This window comes from Lissotriton helveticus, chromosome 1_2 (genome assembly GCF_964261635.1).
Source record: "Lissotriton helveticus chromosome 1_2, aLisHel1.1, whole genome shotgun sequence".
Classification (NCBI taxonomy): domain Eukaryota; kingdom Metazoa; phylum Chordata; class Amphibia; order Caudata; family Salamandridae; genus Lissotriton; species Lissotriton helveticus.
Window position 1 is genome coordinate 401,686,521 of NC_136058.1, and position 18,275 is coordinate 401,704,795.

Consider the following 18,275-nt stretch of genomic DNA (forward strand, 5'->3'; position numbering starts at 1 on the left):
CACATATTTATTTTTCAGAAAGACACACATTCACTGGATGGTGTCATCAGTGATGTCATGAGTGATGTCACTGACCATGTCATGAGTGATGTAATATGTGACGTCATCAGCAGTGCCTTGCACGCGCAAGTTATAGTGAGTCCAACTAACTATAACGTGGGAATTTCATTGGTTTTATGCGAGTAAAATTTCCAGCTAACTATAACTGGTGTCAAACCTATGGTTTTTTCAGTGAATTTAATAGGTTTTTTAAATGCTAATTCCTAACTATAACTGGTGTGAAACCTATGTTTTTTTTCAGTGAATTTCATAGGTTTTTTAAATGCTAATTCCTAACTATAACTGATGTGAAACCTATGTTTTTTTCAGTGAATTTCATAGGTTTTGTAAATGCTAATTCCTAACCATATATAAGGCCTCAGCTATGATATATAATATTTGTTATAATAAATCCTATATTGTATATTTATATAAAACTCTTTTTTAATGTAAATTTTCCCTTTTTTTTATTTTTTTTTCCTTGGTGCGCTCCCGGGGCGCGTTACGATGCGCTCACCGGTAAGCGCAGCGTTACGCGTCCCGTTGCGCGTACCGGTGAGCTTCCCGTTAGCACTATTGCCGCGAACGAAAACAACATCGTGACGTATTGCGTAGCCGCATGATGCGTCTTATGACGCGCGGCGTAAGCGCACCCGGGAGCGCCTGAGCGCATACGAGCGCGCAACGTAAGTGTATATATATGTAACACTAGCTGTCACCAGTAGGTAGTTATAGTTTGGACCTTTTTTGTTTTGCTAATAACTTTGGCTCCATTTGACGAATCTACATAAGTTTTAAAGCTAGTTAACCATCCAATTCAGCTACTGTCTGGAAACCTTTAGGGTCATTCATCAGTAGAGGTCGAGAGAAAGGGTTGTCCCAAAATGCCTTTTCCCCATGCAATTTCCCATAGGGGTTTTAGACATGACTACAGGCTGGACCGCTGAACAGAATTACCCCAAATTTGGCAGCAAGCTAGAGCTTGGTCCAGAAAGATCTCTTTTTATAATTTGGTGCAAATCCATTGATTAGTTTTCAAGTAATTAAAAAGAAAAAGATTCAGCAGCATGACCGTCTTGCGGCAGCACCTTGCAGCGCTCTCCTCCATGGTCAGCCGACAGCCCCGCTTCAGCCCCTGGGCCCCCTCTACATGCTGAGCTGCATGGGAGCCCCCAGGTAATTGTTGCACGTTGCATCCGGGTCTGCATGTGCTTATGGCAGAGCACGGATAGGATATATATATATATATATAGAAAGAGAGATTTTCACTGAAAAAAACCAAAGTTTACAGGGACGTTATAGGTAGGAAACAGCATCAAAAACCTTAGAAAAACATGGAAAAAACAAAGGTTAAAGGGACGTTTACTTAGGTTCAGATTTTACACACACAAAACCGTAGACACTGAACAGTTATAGTTACGTGGGCTAACTATAACTTACACTCCCCACAATGCACAGCTTATGAAGTGGGCAGAGAAACACATGAAAAAAATGCTCCTGCCCGTAGAGCGCAGGATTGTAAGCTGCTCCCTATGGGTAGGAACAATGCTATCTCCCGCTAGCATCACGGGGGCTTTGGGACCCCCCCCACCCCCCCCTGGCCCCCAACGATGATGATGTGGGTGCCCTGGCTGGGCTCAAGGGCACCCACCCTTTACCGGCAGGGCCATTTTTGTAAATCTTTCATTAAGCGTGGTCAAGGCATATGTATGGTAAAGACTTGCGTGGTAGAGTTGTTACGTGGTAAAGGCATATGTGGTAAAGGCATTTGTTGGAATGTATGACATTATAATTAGTCTAATCCTGCACTATCTCTTGACTTGAAACTAAACCCTGGGCCTATATAAACAGGAGGACACAGATGGCCCCCCAAAAATGTGCAAAATCACATGTAGTGGGAATTTCCTGTCACATTTTCATCACATTGCATTTTCCCAGTGTATTGTACCATTTCCCCAGTTTTGCTTGCATAAATGGTGCAACGTACCGTATAGCACTACTCGCCACCACGTTTAGAGGGTGGTCCAGTTCTCTTCCTACTCTGTACGGAGAGTTACTCTAGCATTTTATTGAAGTGAAACTCGCTAAGTGTCAGAAAGTATCACATTGGAGTCTGTGAATGCTTACTTACTCACAAGTAAACAGTCTTTTACAAACTGACAAGGTGAAGCATGCGTGCACTGCATTTACTAGTGTGTGATTCTACACATGCAAAACATGTACACCTGGCAGCGATCATCTGACTAGTTTTGTTTTCAAAAATTGTTGAAAGAGCTGTGAGTCCTCAGAACTCCAACTCTTTGTGCATAAATAATATAAGCTGTAAACAACTCTTCAGGTGACACAGACAAGCCCACTGACACCAAGAGAGAAACAGTAATGATGGTTATTCACAGGCCCTGGAAAACCCCCTAGTCCTGCTCATCATACAGACCCATCTCCCTCCTAAACATTCTTGCTTAACTATTCACAGGCATTCTGGCACACAACTTAAACCATTCATAATGGCCTTATGACTGCAAGTCACAGCAGTGGTGAGATAATACTGTGCCATTAATAAAATGGATGCTTTCCAACACTGAGAGGACACTGGACACCATGTCCGCCAAGGGCCCGATTTATATTTAGGCGGATGGTTTATTCCATCATAAATGTGGCAGGTGTCCCGTCCACCCTATTAAAAGTGCATTCTATCCTGTGGCAATTGTAATAAAGCGATCAGGATCTGTCATGTTTGAGGCAATAACCTGTCTGATAACCTCTAAATCAGGCCCCATGTCTGCAGCAAGTGTTGTAGAAGGAGCGAGAACCAGCATTATAGGAAGAGGGCCTAGAAGCAGATATAGACCCCGAGTCACTGAAAAGGGATCTGAGTTGGAGAGAGAGGACCAATAGGAAATGAACCCTTCAGTCTCTTGTTGGAACACCCGAGAGTGTTTCATAGGATGCTTTTGTCTTCTTATGAACTGATTCGTGAACCCTCACCTGGATCTCCCCCTCGAGGCAGATGGCCTCCAGGTGTTGTGTTTCCTGAGGCTCTGCTCCCCTCAACTAAAGGCTCAATGTGGTGACACCCACGCAGCAAGTGTCCATGTGAGGCCGCAGGAATAGGATCCAGTGGGCACCAATACACCGCCTAGTACAGATGGGAGCAGATGCAGAGGGGTGCACCCACCTACCCGTGGGCCTCCTCTGTACATCATAAGCCCCAACCTGTGCACCTCCTCTGTTTATACCTCATAGGCACCTACCACTGCATCTCCTGTTTATACCTCATGAGCATCTACCTGTGCACCTCCTCTGTTTATAACTTATGAGCACCCACCTGTGCACCTCCTCTGTTAATACCTCGTACGCACCTACCTGTGCACCTCTTTTGTTTGTACCTCATAAGCACCTACCTGTGCACCTCCTCTGTTTGTACCTCATAAGCATCTACCTGTGCACCTCCTCTGTTTATACCTCATAGACACCTACCTCTGCATCTCCTCTATTTATACCTCATGAGCACCTACCTGTGCACCTCCTCTGTTTATACCTCATAGACACCTACCACAGCATCTCCTGTTTATACCTCATGAGCATCTACCCGTGCACCTCGGTTTATACCTCATGGGCACCGACCCATGCACCTCCTCTGTCTGTACTTCCTAAGCACCTACCTGTGCACCTCCTCTGTTTATACTCCACAAGCACCCTCCTGTGATCCTGCTCTGTCTTTGCCTCATAAGCACCTACCTGTGCTCCTCTTCTCTGTGTATCTCATAAGCACCTACCTATGCACCTCCTCTGTTTATACCTCATAAGCACCTACCTGTGCACCTCCTCTCTTTATACCTCATAAGCACCTACCTGTGCACCTCCTCTGTTAATACCTCGTAAGCACCTACCTGTGCGCCTCCTCTGTTTGTACCTCCCAGATGAGCTTCTCAAACGAAACTTGTGATCATCATACTATCAACCATGGCTTCTTGACTATCAGGCTATGACTATTATCTGACTTCTGCTGTGTGCATGCTTCAAGTGTGCCCCTTGCCGCACCCAACAATAACCTCTGTAGAGTGAGTAAACAGAGGGGAGTCGGGAGCTGAAGGACATGGAATGAGGTAAACCTGGATAAAAGAAATGTAGGATGGGAGAAATGAGACTTCACCTGTGGACAGCAGACACCTCCTCCAGCTCTACTAAAGCCCTGTTGAGTCACAAAGTAGCATCCTGGCCTTCAAACAGATAATAATATAGCCTTATAGCCTGCCGTAGAGGGCTATACCACCTATTAAAGGCCCTCTCCAGTGTTAAAGGCCTCGAGCCGAAGGCGAGGGCCTTTAACAAGGGAGAGGGACTTTAATAGCCAGTATAGCCCAGCTACGAAGGGCTATTAGGCTATTAGAACATTCTGCCTCTACAGGACAGAATGTTTTAACAAAAAAGCACAAAGCCTTATGGGAGCGTGAGGGGATTGGAATCCCCTCAGAGTCCCTGAAGCCTTTGTTCACAGACAGAGCTGTGAACAAAGAAACATTGGAATGTTGGAGCTCCAGGCTTACACCAGCCATTATAAGCCCGGAGCACTCGATTGTTTTCAATGGAGCTCCCAGCATTCCAATGTTCTAATAAGTCAAATATCTTGAAAATGTTGAAAAACAAAAACAATTATTAATATGCACACATCTGTTGGATTGGGTTATATTTCAGTTAAATTATTGGTTGTGATGGATTCTCTATAAGGAATAAATGACTGATATCGTTGAATAATAAATGACATAATGTAATGTTTGTTTGCCATATCTGTGTGTGCAATGTAAGGACGGGCCATTATAATAAACCCTGGAAGGAGCTGCTGATTGAAATACAACAGGATCATAACTTTACCTACTTTAGGAACAACTAAAGACATACTTTTTAAGTTGTCTTTCAGGGCAGAATCAGTCAATAGTTCAAGGGAGATGGATATATATTACGCTGATAGAAAATCCACCTCAACTCAGAATAATGCTCCAGTCTTCTAGGTTAGAAGGATCCAGAAATGCTTGGGCCAGAAGGGCTGTAAAATGTGTTGAAGGTGACTTAGGGCTTTATTACGAGTGTGGCGGTCTTCCAATGGTACTACCACAGCGGAGGTACCAGGCAGACTGCCAAGCCCATTGTCAGCCCGCCGCCGGATTATGACCTAAATCCAGGGTGGTTGGGCGGTGTAGCAGTGGTCTTGTGGCAGCTGTATTAGGCTCATTAGAGAGCCTAAACACCACCTTAAGAGTGCCTGCAGCATGTTTCTGCACCATGTCATGCATGCCACACTGTGCAGTAACAAGGGTGCAATTCCATGGGGTGGCACAACATGTGCCCCCCGCATGCAACCCCAGGAGCAGAATCTGTTAGGGCCCCCTTACCTGCATGTCCTTTATCCTTTTCATGACAGGGTCCCCGCCATGAAATGGCGATGAATATGCAGACCGTAATATGCTCGGCGATGTCGGCATTGGCAATGGCAACATATTCAGGGTATTTGCAGACCGCCTCCACAGCGGGATCCTTGATCCTGGCGGGGTGGCGGTCTCGTGGCGGTCCCACCACCACACTCATAATACAGCAATCAGGCCGCCAGGATGGTGGCAGTTGGACCGCCACCGTGAGTACGGCGATCATGAGGGCCGTCGCACTCGTAGTAAGGCCCTTAATGAGCTGCAAGGTAAAGGCGGGAGTTGACATTTGAGCTGATCCAGTATGAAAGCATTGTGGAAAACGATGTCTGGAGTTACCGTTGTCATATATACTTCCTAAAGAGTTACCTTTTTCATGTATACTTCCTGAAGAGTTACCTTTGTTATACACTTCCTGAAGAGTTATCTTTGTTATACACTTCCTGAAGAGCCACCTTTGGTAGATACTTCCTGAAACTGAATTAACGGCAGCGCTTCCTGATTCCTCTCTTTTTCCACAATCTGTTCTGTTTAAATGAAATCTTATCCATGTGTATCTACCCACAACTGTTCCTTTAGCACATGAGTGCTCTGTGGCTGCCCTTTCTTTAGTAAGTTACTCTGTGAATAGTGGTAAATCACTGCCTTTTCAGAAGTAAATAAGATGTGACATTTTCAACCACAGTTTTAATGAAATATCCATGTATGGTAAAATGTTCCTTAGTAAATTTCAAATATGGTAGAGAAGAGATGTCTTCTACAGCTGGTTAAATATTATGTATTCTCATTCTATTACATTTGCATTTAGTAATATTGCATTTCTTTACATCCAACAGAAAATAAGCCTTAAAAGCACGGATTGATTATGAATAATGAAGATAACACATCAAACCTGCAAAAATTATCAAAAATAAGGAGCTCCAAAAACATCAGTGTAATCAGAGGCAGACTACAGATCCAGGAAGAAGCAGTCCAAGGCAATTCAGTGAGTGTACGAGTCTGAGCTCTGCACCCCGACACCCCAAGACGAAGAAATGATCTCAACAAAACCAAGACAACAAAACTGACAAACCACCTGCTGTATAAACAAGCGTCCAATACCAGCTTTGATCATGTGGCCGGTATGATAGTTGGAGGAAGGTCTCGTGTCTATTTGGGATCCATAGCTTGGAACAAACTCCCTCTTCAGTTTTGAGCTGTTAGCAACATGAAAATGTTTTAAAAAGGTTGAAAACTTAGCTGTTTGTCCATGTTTGAAACAAACAGATTGACTTTCTTTTCTGACCTGTGCTTTGCCCCGGGACACTCTTTGGAGTAGCTGTACACATTACAAGTCGCTTCATCATCATGATATGGCTAGAGCAGTGCTTCGCTATCTAAACTGGCACCAGACCATCATTCAGTGCTCTAGGTGTATTGTTAACTCTTTCTAGCCAAACCACAGGTACCAGGGAAAAGCACAACGAAGTGGAGCCTAACAACTGAAGGCTAAAGGAAAGGGGAGTTCTGCTCTCTAAATTACAGAGTACTGTCCCAATTTGCACCTACCGGAAGGAAGATGAAGCTTTACCCGCAAGCATGCAAAGCCATTATCCAATCTAAAGATGCAATCACCCACAAGGAAGCCTTACTGATATTATGAATGTGGCAGGTATTTAGTGAGTCTTGTATTTTATTGTTAAATCGGAAATCAAGTGTCCAAAATATCACACACATACAGGGAATGTGAAAATAACGCAGGTGGTTTATTAACTATGCTGACCCTTCAGGAAACACGGTCAGGAGACAAATCGTGCAATTGCACTGAATATGTCAAGAACTTTAGCCAATTAGAAACCCTAAAAGAGCATCAGCGAATACAAACAGGGGAAAAACCATACCATTGCACTGAATGTGTGAAGAGCTTCAGTCGGTTATCACTCCTCCAAAGACATCAGCGAATACACACAGGGGAAAAACCATTCCATTGCACTGAATGTGTAAAGAGCTTCAGTCAAATTGCAAACCTCCACACACATCAGAGAATACACACAGGGGAAAAACCATACGATTGCAATGAATGTGTGCAGAGCTTCAGTCGGTTATCACACCTCCAAAGACATCAGCGAATACACACAGGGGAAAAACCATACCATTGCAATGAATGTGTAAAGAGCTTCAGTCAGTTAGCACACCTCCAAAGACATCAGCGAATACACACAGGGGAAAAACCTTACCGTTGCAATGAATGTGTGAAGAGCTTCAGTCAGTTAACAGACCTCCGGGGACATCAGCGAACACACACAGGGGAAAAACCTTACCATTGCAGTGAATGTGTAAAGTGCTTCAGTCAGTTAACAGACCTCCGGAGACATCAGCGAACACACACAGGGGAAAAACCATACCATTGCAATGAATGTGTAAAGTGCTTCAGTCAGTTAACAGACCTCGGGAGACATCAGCGAACACACACAGGGGAAAAACCATACCATTGCAATGAATGTGTAAAGTGCTTCAGTCAGTTAACAGACCTCCGGAGACATCAGCGAATACACACAGGGGAAAAACCATACCATTGCAGTGAATGTGTGAAGAGCTTCAGTCAGTTAACAGACCTCCGGAGACATCACCGAATACACACAGGGGAAAAACCATACCATTGCAGTGAATGTGTGCAGAACTTCAGTCGGTTATCACACCTCCAAAGACATCAGCGAATACACACAGGGGAAAAACCATACCATTGCAATGAATGTGTAAAGAGCTTCAGTCAGTTAGCACACCTCCAAAGACATCAGCGAATACACACAGGGGAAAAACCATACCTTTGCAATGAATGTGTAAAGAGCTTCAGTCAGTTAACAGACCTCCGGGGACATCAGCGAACACACAGAGGGGAAAAACCATACCATTGCAATGAATGTGTAAAGTGCTTCAGTCAGTTAACAGACCTCCGGAGACATCAGCGAACACACACAGGGGAAAAACCATACCATTGCTATGAATGTGTAAAGTGCTTTAGTCAGTTAACAGACCTCCGGAGACATCAGCGAATACACACAGGGGAAAAACCAAACCATTGCAGTGAATGTGTAAAGAGCTTCAGTCGGTTAACAGACCTCCAAACACATTACCGAACACACACAGGGGAAAAACCTTACCAGTGCAGTGAAAGTGTGAAGAGCTTTAGTCAGTTAACAGACCTCCGGAGACATCAGTGAATACACACTGGGGAAAAACCATACAAGTGCAGTGAATGTGTAAGTAGTTTTAGGGTACTATCAAACCTCCACACACATCAGAGAACACACACAGGTGAAAAACCATACCATTGGAATGAATGTGTAGAGAGCTTCAGTCAAATTGCAAACCTCCACAGACATCAGAGAACACACACAGGGGAAAAACCATACCATTGCAGTGAATGTGGGAAGAGTTTCAGTCAAATTACACACCTCCACACACATCAGATAATACACACAGGGGAAAAACCATACCAGTGCAGTGAATGTGTAAAGAGCTTCAGTCAGTTAACAGACCCCCGGAGACATCAGCGAACACATACTGGGGAAAACCATACAATTGCAGTGAATGTGGAAGTCGTTTTACTTACTCTTCAGCATTAAGAAATCATCAGCGAGCCCACAAAGAGGAAAAAAATCGTTTAAATGCCATGCATGTTTGAAAAGCTGTAGTCCGTTATCAATCCTAAACAGGCATCAGCGAACACACGCCGAAGAAAAGCCTTCAAGTACAGTGAATGTGTGAACAAATGTAGTCAATTATCAAGCCTATATAGACATCAGCTTACATACTCTCTGTAAATACCATACAACTGTAGTGAGTGTAGAAGTACCTTTAGTGCATCTTCCGCATTAAGGATTCATCAGTTAACGCACACAGAGAAAAATCCATTCAGGTGCAGTGAATATCTTCAGTCAGTTATTAAACCTACGAATACATCAACTAACACACACAGAGTAAAAAAGAGCATTGCAATGAATGTCAGAAGTGATTCTGTCAATTGTGAACACACCTGGGGTAAACCTTACAATTGCACTAAAAGTGTGATAAGCTTTTGTCAATTTCTGATCGTACATAGCCTCAGCGTAAACACACCTTCATTTAACTCACTTAGAAATAATCCTAGAGATGCAGTGAATTCAAAAAGAACTTAAGAACATTGACAATAATATTGACTCATCTGAGGACATGGACAGTAGCAGAACAGTGCAGCTATTGTGAGATGAAGGAATTACAGGAACAAGTATAGAATTATGTGGGTTATTTAAATACCAGATGAATGAAGACTCGACTAGAAGAAATGAAGAAAACCAAAGATTTGTAGAATAATAAAAGTGTCTGTTCCCAGTGATTGTTCACTTCGGTACACAGAAAAAACAACGTGATATATCAGGAAATCCACTGGGAGACTAGCTCAATGTGGAATAAAAGAAAAGAAACACTGGAGGTTTTTATTTGGCGATGAAGAGTTACAAAGAAAAACATCCAAGTGTTCCTGTTCATGCTACCTGTAAAAGTGTAAGGATGAATATGATTCTGCCTGCACACATTGCTATATTAGCATAAGTGAGTTAGTTGCAAAAACGCCATTTTGCTGCTTTTGCACATGACACTACATCTCTGTTTTTATAAAGACAAACTGCTTGCTTTTCCTTCACATGAGAACGGTCTGTTTTTCATTTCTCTAGACTCACTCTGCGACCTCAAGTCTGCACAAAGTGTTCAAGGTTAAAATAACAATGTATTCTATTGATGCAGGTTGATTGGCCCACGCTCTAGACACAACACAAACACAGCTGCTCATTTCTGAAACTCAGGTGCTTTTAATATTGCACTGCATGCATGAGACTAGCACTTGGAAAAAAACTTTCAATCGAGAAAGAGCTGTGCTGATCTGGGATGTGATTCACTTCACCTGACATTGGAGGTATGGGGTTCCCGGTTTTAACCTAGAGGTCTTCTATTATTATAATACCTAGCTCCTTGCAAGGGGAGGGTGGTACAAAAGGCGCTATAGACCTGGTTCCACTATCATTATAATATGATTTCTCCCTTTATATTTTATGGAATTGTAACAATGTTGATTGTATTGATCTTATGCATCTTTTTACTTATGTTAGCAAAGATACTGCATCTTAGAGCACGTAGTTGAAATAAACATTTTAAACTATACAGTGTCTCTGATTGCTCACGTTGTGGACATTTATGAGAATAAAAACAAAAGAGTGTTCTTGATTCCCACTATTCATGAGAGGTCCCAAAGTCGCTTGTTCATTGGTAGCTTCGCTGTAGTGCGGAGAATGAATGAGACACTGTTGCTAGTCGGATAGGGGTTCTGGGCACTGAGGTGGATTTTTGGTACACCACAATACACTGAGGTCCTGGTTTCCTGCGCATAGTTCTGTGCATGAGCAGAATTCCTGCAACATGGCGCCCAAAGTCTTGATTAGTGCTCGTATTTGTCCACAATACCCTCAACACCTTTTCCGGTTAACAGGCGTGACGGATTAACCTACCTATACGAATGTGTTATAGGTTAATTCAAGCATGAGATTTATGAAAAGGTTCACATTTTGAATTACTACCCTTTGTTGTACTGCAATTTATATAAATTGTTTTTCTTCTCTATGTCCTCATGGGTGATATTGACATAGCTCAGCATAGTTGGGCAGCGCTCCGGCGTCATCTGACGCAGTTTGGAGTACCAGACGATGGTATGTCTGTTATCTTTGTGGTGAGTGCTGATTCGGCGTTTCCCTTTGAGCTTTTCTACTCTTGGGTCACGTTTCCTGCAATAAATGCGGATGATGATATGTTTCATACATACACTCACACTGCGATTCCTGTGAACTATACTCCATATAGGACACAAGAGATTCCAATTTCGGCATGTCAGCATCGTGTTTGGTTGTATGGCACCCTCCCGCACACCGTAACTCCGGTTAGGTTAGGTCCCTTGTCAATTCCTGGGGCCACTTGGCCAGTCTTAGCCGGGTTCACACCATATCCATGTTATCTCAATGCCCCGATTGACGACTTGTGTCAACTGTATACCTCTTTTGTTGGGGTACATAGGGTTTAGTTCAATATGTTTCTTGCAGCGGAACAAGTTGGACCGGCCGGGATGTAGATTAGTCCAGTCATAGTTAATTCGGTTAATTCGGTAATGGGCAAGCACCATCAAGCTAAGTACGATATGCCTTATTGGCTTGCTGAAAAATTTGACCAACTGGAAGCAGTGTTTCATAATACCACTCCTGTGGAAAAACACAGGATTCTCACAATTAGTTTGCAGAAAGACTTATTGCCAGAGGTAACAGATTGTGAGATTTGGGGTAAAGTATTTGCAGCAGAATATGCGAAGTGTTTCTGCACGGCGTCTATGAATGTCTTGCCCTCTGTGATCAAGCATGTTCCGGATGAGCACAGTGCGGAGGCGGCTGTCGAGTTGAGAATGAGGCTCGTTGGAGTGTTTGACGTAGTTGCTGATCTCATCTTTTGTAATGTAAAGGGAGTTGCGGTTAACTTTCAGGCGTCGAATGCTTTGCGCCTTGTCCAAGACGTCGACAAACCCCGAGCGTTACCGTGAAATATTGCGGAGGCTTATAAGACCATTGGCCGCAATAGTTTGGGTGTTAAGCCTTTTCCAAAACAGAATTGGAAGAATAAAAATATGGGGAAGCAGCAATAGAAACAGGGGTCGCCTCTGGCATCGCCGATACCAGCGTCTACTGAGCGCACTTATGATTTGTGCGACCACACAAGAATTAGGTCTCCTGATAGATTTCAGGTTCCTGAGCAACGTTCTCCTCGTTCTTTACAGGAAACATCGCGCGCAAGCTGGTGGAGGAGAACACGGCAGGGGTCGGGGTGCCCCACAAGGACGTGAGCAGCCCCGCCGGTCTGATGGTGAAGTAAAGCAGGAAGACTTGCCACGTTAACGCCCTCATTTTCAGAAAAAGAAAGTTGCTGCGTTAACCGTAAGGTATGCCACGGATAGTGAGAACACAGCTTTGGATCCTAACATGGGCATTAACGCTGCTCGACAGCGCAGCGGAGGTTACAATACTGCGGCAAGCACTGCGTCCATATCTGAAGGCGACAGCAACTGAGACTTTTATCACAATGGAAACTGCTGACAGTAGGGTGGCTCCCCCTGACAGACTATATGATATAGTTCTTTTAATAGAAGGTGACATCCAACGTGTAATAAAAGGGATTTTTTGGGAACATCTGACCTCTACATATGACATTCTGTTAGCTGAGTCAGACTGTCCCCCGCTTTTCATTTTGGCTGCTCTAAGAGGGGAGGAGGTCACCCTCCCCAGCTTTCCGCACACCATGCCCAAGGAGCAGAAGAGTGTGCTCTGGTGCTTGCACCTGCGTTGTACCATACTCAAGTCGGGTGGGATAAACTTTCTCCCAGACACGAGATTCCAGTGCGGTTTATGCACAGGCACCACCCCGCTATCCCATGCGGCGATTGGCTAAAACCCCCGTTGCGGAAATCCTTGAACAATTAGAATATCAAGGTGTGATTGAGACATGTGTGACACCCATGAATAATCCTCATTTCACTGTTTCTAAACCTGATGGGTTGTACTGCCTGGTTTTGGATTATCTTTGTGAAACAAAGGAGTTAGGTCCATGTAGGGTATGGGGTTGACTGGATCGTAATAAACTGGAAAACACACGAATATGTCTACACCCAATTAATTTCCAAAAACTTATTTCAGGTCATAGGAGAAACACAAACGTATTGAGTTTGACCCGGTATTTTTATTTATACCTGTCTATTTCGAAAAAAAAATCATTCTTCTTTTGAAAGTTGTGTGCAAAAGTAGTATAATGGCGTTTCAGCAACTAACTCACTTATGCTAACATAGCAATGTGTGCAGGCAGAACAGTATCCTGAATACACCCTCCCTTGATCGGGTCAATGCACGAAAAGAAACATAAGAAGAATGTAGAGTTCAAGTTCATCCAAGAAAGAAATAAGTTCATTCTTGTCAAAAAATGGGTCACGAGGAAATGAAAGGGGCAAAAAGAAAAGAATGTCTATTAAAAAAGAAAAAAATGCAAGTGAGAAAAAAAATAACACCACGGGGAGAAGCAAAATACTTGAGTGATGCATCGCATGCTGGATCGTTGCCAATCGAATCCATCAGCGTGTATGCACAGTATGTCGCAACAGCCTCCAAAAGGAAGTCATTGTTATTGTCAGCAAAGAGTTCCGCCATTCAGTTTAGTAACGGAAATTAACAAACATGTCCTTCAATTGCAGGAGCCTCTAGCCCGATCAGAGGACAACTTGCGTTAACGTCAAGATAACTTCGTTCCAGGAAGTCATGCGCAGCCGTATATATGTCCCAATTCGGTAAAACTCAGTGTGCTGCTGCACAGATCATAATCCCGATTCCAGAACAGGCAAACTCATGAGCCACTAAGGAATTCATTAGATGGTCAAAATCTGGAGCAGGAGACACCGTATTTGAGAGACAGAGTTCTAATGGCCATTCGAATTGGCAATCCAGGCAAAGGAACACGGGCTGAGCGCAAGTAAAGTATGAAAAGCGAAATGAAAATCCATATGCCACGCCCAATGTGCCAAATGGCAGTACTCCTACTCCATAGTGTTCAAGCTTTCGATCATGAAGCCTGGGGAGCCTGGGTCAGCTGTCTCTTGATTCAGACAGTGCAGCCATTTCGGAGCAAGCAAATTAACAACAGCACACCGGCAGCCAAGGCGACAAATAGAGGGAAGCCGCCAAAGATGCTGGAAAAAAATAGATTGAGAAAATGCCAGTATCACACCAAATATAGTTTGGAATGAGGTTACAAGGCCAGAGCTAACAGTTTAAAAAAATTGGGCCAGGCCTGTAGTGGTTGAGGCATTAAAGATAGTGTGGATTAAAGCGCCAAAATGAAGTGGGAGATCCGTATTTAAAAGCATGTGTACTTCTATATTCGTGTTAGTAACATGAAGGACACGTGTTTCATGATAAGAAGTGAGAGCGACTTCTTTTTGAGACAATTAAGCTCTTATTCTGTTCAACTTGTTGAACTCTGCTTTCAGGGTCGGAATGGAAAGCCACATAGAGATATCAAGCCTCCAATGCGGGGGCGGGAAAAGCACATTTTTACAGCAAACTACTCGCTGTGAAACAGTGACAATGTACAGAATTCCAGCCAACATCCCGCAGCAAGCTTCATTATTTAAAAGCAAATAGCTACCATTAGCTAATAGTGTGAATGTTGGTACGATAGCTGGTACAGGAATTCCCTTCAAAATGCAAGCTAAATTCGGAGCCTCCACATTACACGGGCCGTGCAATTGAACATTCTTGCATACGAGTGAATGATCAGGTGTGGAAGTGCACTTTTAAGTAAACCTCTTAGCCATCCCTCAGACATCTGTATGAGAAGGACAGAGACCAAGCTTCATGGAGAAAAGCAGTACCAAGTGGTTCATATCTGCCCAGGGCATAGTGTTTCTTACATGAACTAAACTTAAACAGAGGAAAAGGCAATGTTATTAAGCCATGGATGAACCAACAGCTGAATTAGATTTGACTACAGAAAATGGTAATGGTTCTAATTTTTCAATATGCAATAGAGAATGTGACGCATCCTTCATGGACATGAACTGTTGTTTTTCTGTTAAATTAAACTTTAAAAACACTGACGAAATATTAATGTAGTTCATGCAAACTGCATGATGGACCGCAATTGATTTTGACCATGAAACAAAACAGAAACATCATCTTACACACTATCCACAACAAATGAAACAATATTATCCAAGGTGTAAATCCTGAAAGAGAGTGTGTTAATGCTATTATCAATGACAGCAAGCACTTTTTCCAAATTAGCTTGGTCTATTGCTCTTAAACGGGAAGCAGCCTCAACCTGCGACAGTTTCCAAACTTCATTGTAAATCGCACATATATATATCTTTTAGATCTTCCACTCACAGGACCCTTAACAAAATCAGTTAAATCAACATTGTCGGTGAACAAAGATAAATGATGTTTAACAGACGAAAGAGTGGAATGTTTCAGCCAATTTTGACATAATTTTCCCACTGACTAGGTGGTAACTGAATGGGAAGTTTAAAAAAGGGATCAGTTCTGTCCTGTGTAAGGCCAGGGGCTAAACACAGAAAGCCATGTTGACAAGAATCAGAACTTGTTGGCCACAACAGCCAACCCTCAGGATCCAGGGACGAAATTTTAAAGGAGGAATTTGAAATGAAAGATTGTAATTCATCAAGGGATCTATCAGTATGATTGTTCCAATTAGGGTAAGCATGCAGATTAGGAATTTTAGGGGTATTCATGTGCTTTGAAGTGGCCAAACTAAGACAATTTGTTTGTGAGATCGTACTATTTAAAAACAACATGTGGCCGAGAATAAGACATGCTCGGTGTAAAGCTTCAGTGCCCTGCACTTGCCAGGGTCTAGAACCCCAAACAGATTTAAGATCTATGGTATCTTTCCATAGCTTGTAGCCATCCACTGCTAACTGATCCATAAAGGATTTGGAATACAACAATTTTGAGTGAGTAAGTCTCACTTTCGAATTAGATTTGTAATTTAATTTAAAATAAAATGAGCGCGGGTTAGACCGATCAAAGTCAGTAAAATATGTGAATTTATTCAAAAGGGTATTTGAGCTGCCTTCTTTCGGAGTAGGACAATGTTCCCATTGGGTGTAATTAACCACATTTCTAAATGTATTAGCCTTATGCAGAAAGTGATGGCCATAGTGTTGGTAACAGAACAAGTCGGCGTAGTTTGTGGAGTCTAAATATAAATCCTCAGCATCAAAGGCAGCATAATATTTCAAATCAGAAAAGAGAGCTTCAATGGCTTGGACATCCCAATCATCAGAACGTATGTTTTGTTTTAGAACATCCCCCATTGAAACACGAAGTACAATAGGAACATTAACCACCTCTGTGGGTCCATGAATTTGAAATTTTACAGCATTTCATAGAATAACTTCTAGCACGGGCTAGGCTGTGATGTTGACAAAAGTCTGGTCTCTTTTCATGATGTGTGATGAGGAGTGTGGGACCAAAGTTCCATCAATTAATCAGATTTTTGATTGTTCAGTTATGTAGTGTCCATTTACCAGAGGGAAAAATACCATCACAAATCCAATCGACATGAACAAAAAAATGGAGATGAGAACCAACCAGATGTAATTCCAAGGTGGAACCAAAAAATGTCTTTTAAACCAAGTAACAAAACTAGAAAACCTCAATGGTACCCTCGATGTTATAGAGTCAGAGTCAAAGGAAAAATGTGACTGGTCAGCTAGACTTTTTTACACACCAGGCAATGACAAATCCGTGGAATATGTATACTCAGTATCTTCATGTGGATCGCCAGCTGGCGAATTTAAAAATGGATTAGTGACTGTGGACATCTCTATAGCAAGGTCAGGGATGTTGGTGTCAGCAGAGGCCAAAACAGAATTTCTCAGCAGTGCTGGACAAGAGACAGCAGGAGTCATACTAAGAAGAATCGGCCACTCGTTGTAGTTTGACATTGTCAATGGAGTCATACCTGTTTCCCTTGCGACCAGGAAGTGGTGGTAAAATGACTGTTCTTGTACCCTGCATGCCAAGCACTGGAACGAGTGCAAGATACAAGGGGCTGAACTCCTTCTTGTTCTACACCTTCTCACAGACCAGGTCACCGACTCGGGGTAGCCAGCTAACTACCGGAATCTACCGGAAACTGCAGAGCAGCTTCAGCTCCATATGTGGAGGGCAAGTATTCCTTTGCAAGACTGTCTCGAGTCTCTTAAAGGTTCTGTAACACAGCAGAATGATTATCTACGTCAAAGGGTAAGGCTGTCGCCGCCATGTCTAGACAATCAAGGTCCGGGACAAACATTTTTATGCCAAAGAGCATTTCGTACGGGGTCTGCCCACCCAGAGATCTTCTAGGAAGATTATTTAGTGCACATAGTACCTAAAACCCTAGCTGTCAAAGATTTCTTTAAGTCACGGTTCATTCGTTCCAAAACAGAATTGCCCTCAGGCTGGTATGGGGACAAACATTTCACCTGCACCCCCAAAGACCCCATGGCTTCCTTGTACACCTTAGAGGTGAACGCTGGACCTGATCAGAATGGACGGTGCCACATGCAAAAATTCCCACAAAGACATGCAAATCTCGAATGACAGTTCGAGCATCAGCACTCCTTTGTGGCCAAACGCAGTGCAACTAAGATATACTTATACGCAGTATTAGCAGAAAAAAGGTCAGAAGTGATCTAAATAAACACAACCAAGTGGTCTATTAGATATGTACAGCTGAGTTTGTGGCGGCCGTGCAGCAGTTGATGGTTTAATCTGCTGACATACATAACAAGAAAGGACATATTCACAAGTTTATTTATACAATCCACGCCACCAGTAACGCTGCTGTAAGATAGAGACATACGCTGAAACGTCGGCATGAACCGAGGCTATGCCTTCGTGAGCGACTGTTATCAAGGGTAGCCTGCAGTCCGCTTCGGGAATCAGCCTGTCACCAACGTTGTTAATTCTCACATAGGGAACTTTATCAGGCCTTAAATGATAGGAGTATTTAGAAGGGAAACCCTTAGGGTAATTATCACCGATCTCTGTAGCAGCTATAGCTGCCAAGATGTCATCATCATTCTTACTGTTTGACCTTGTAACTGCTGCTACTACATATGTTGCTACTGCGGTCTTTGCTGCTTCACCAGCAAGACTGTTGCCAACAGCGTGTACTCCTACACGCTGGTGACCAAGAGTATGAATTACATTTACG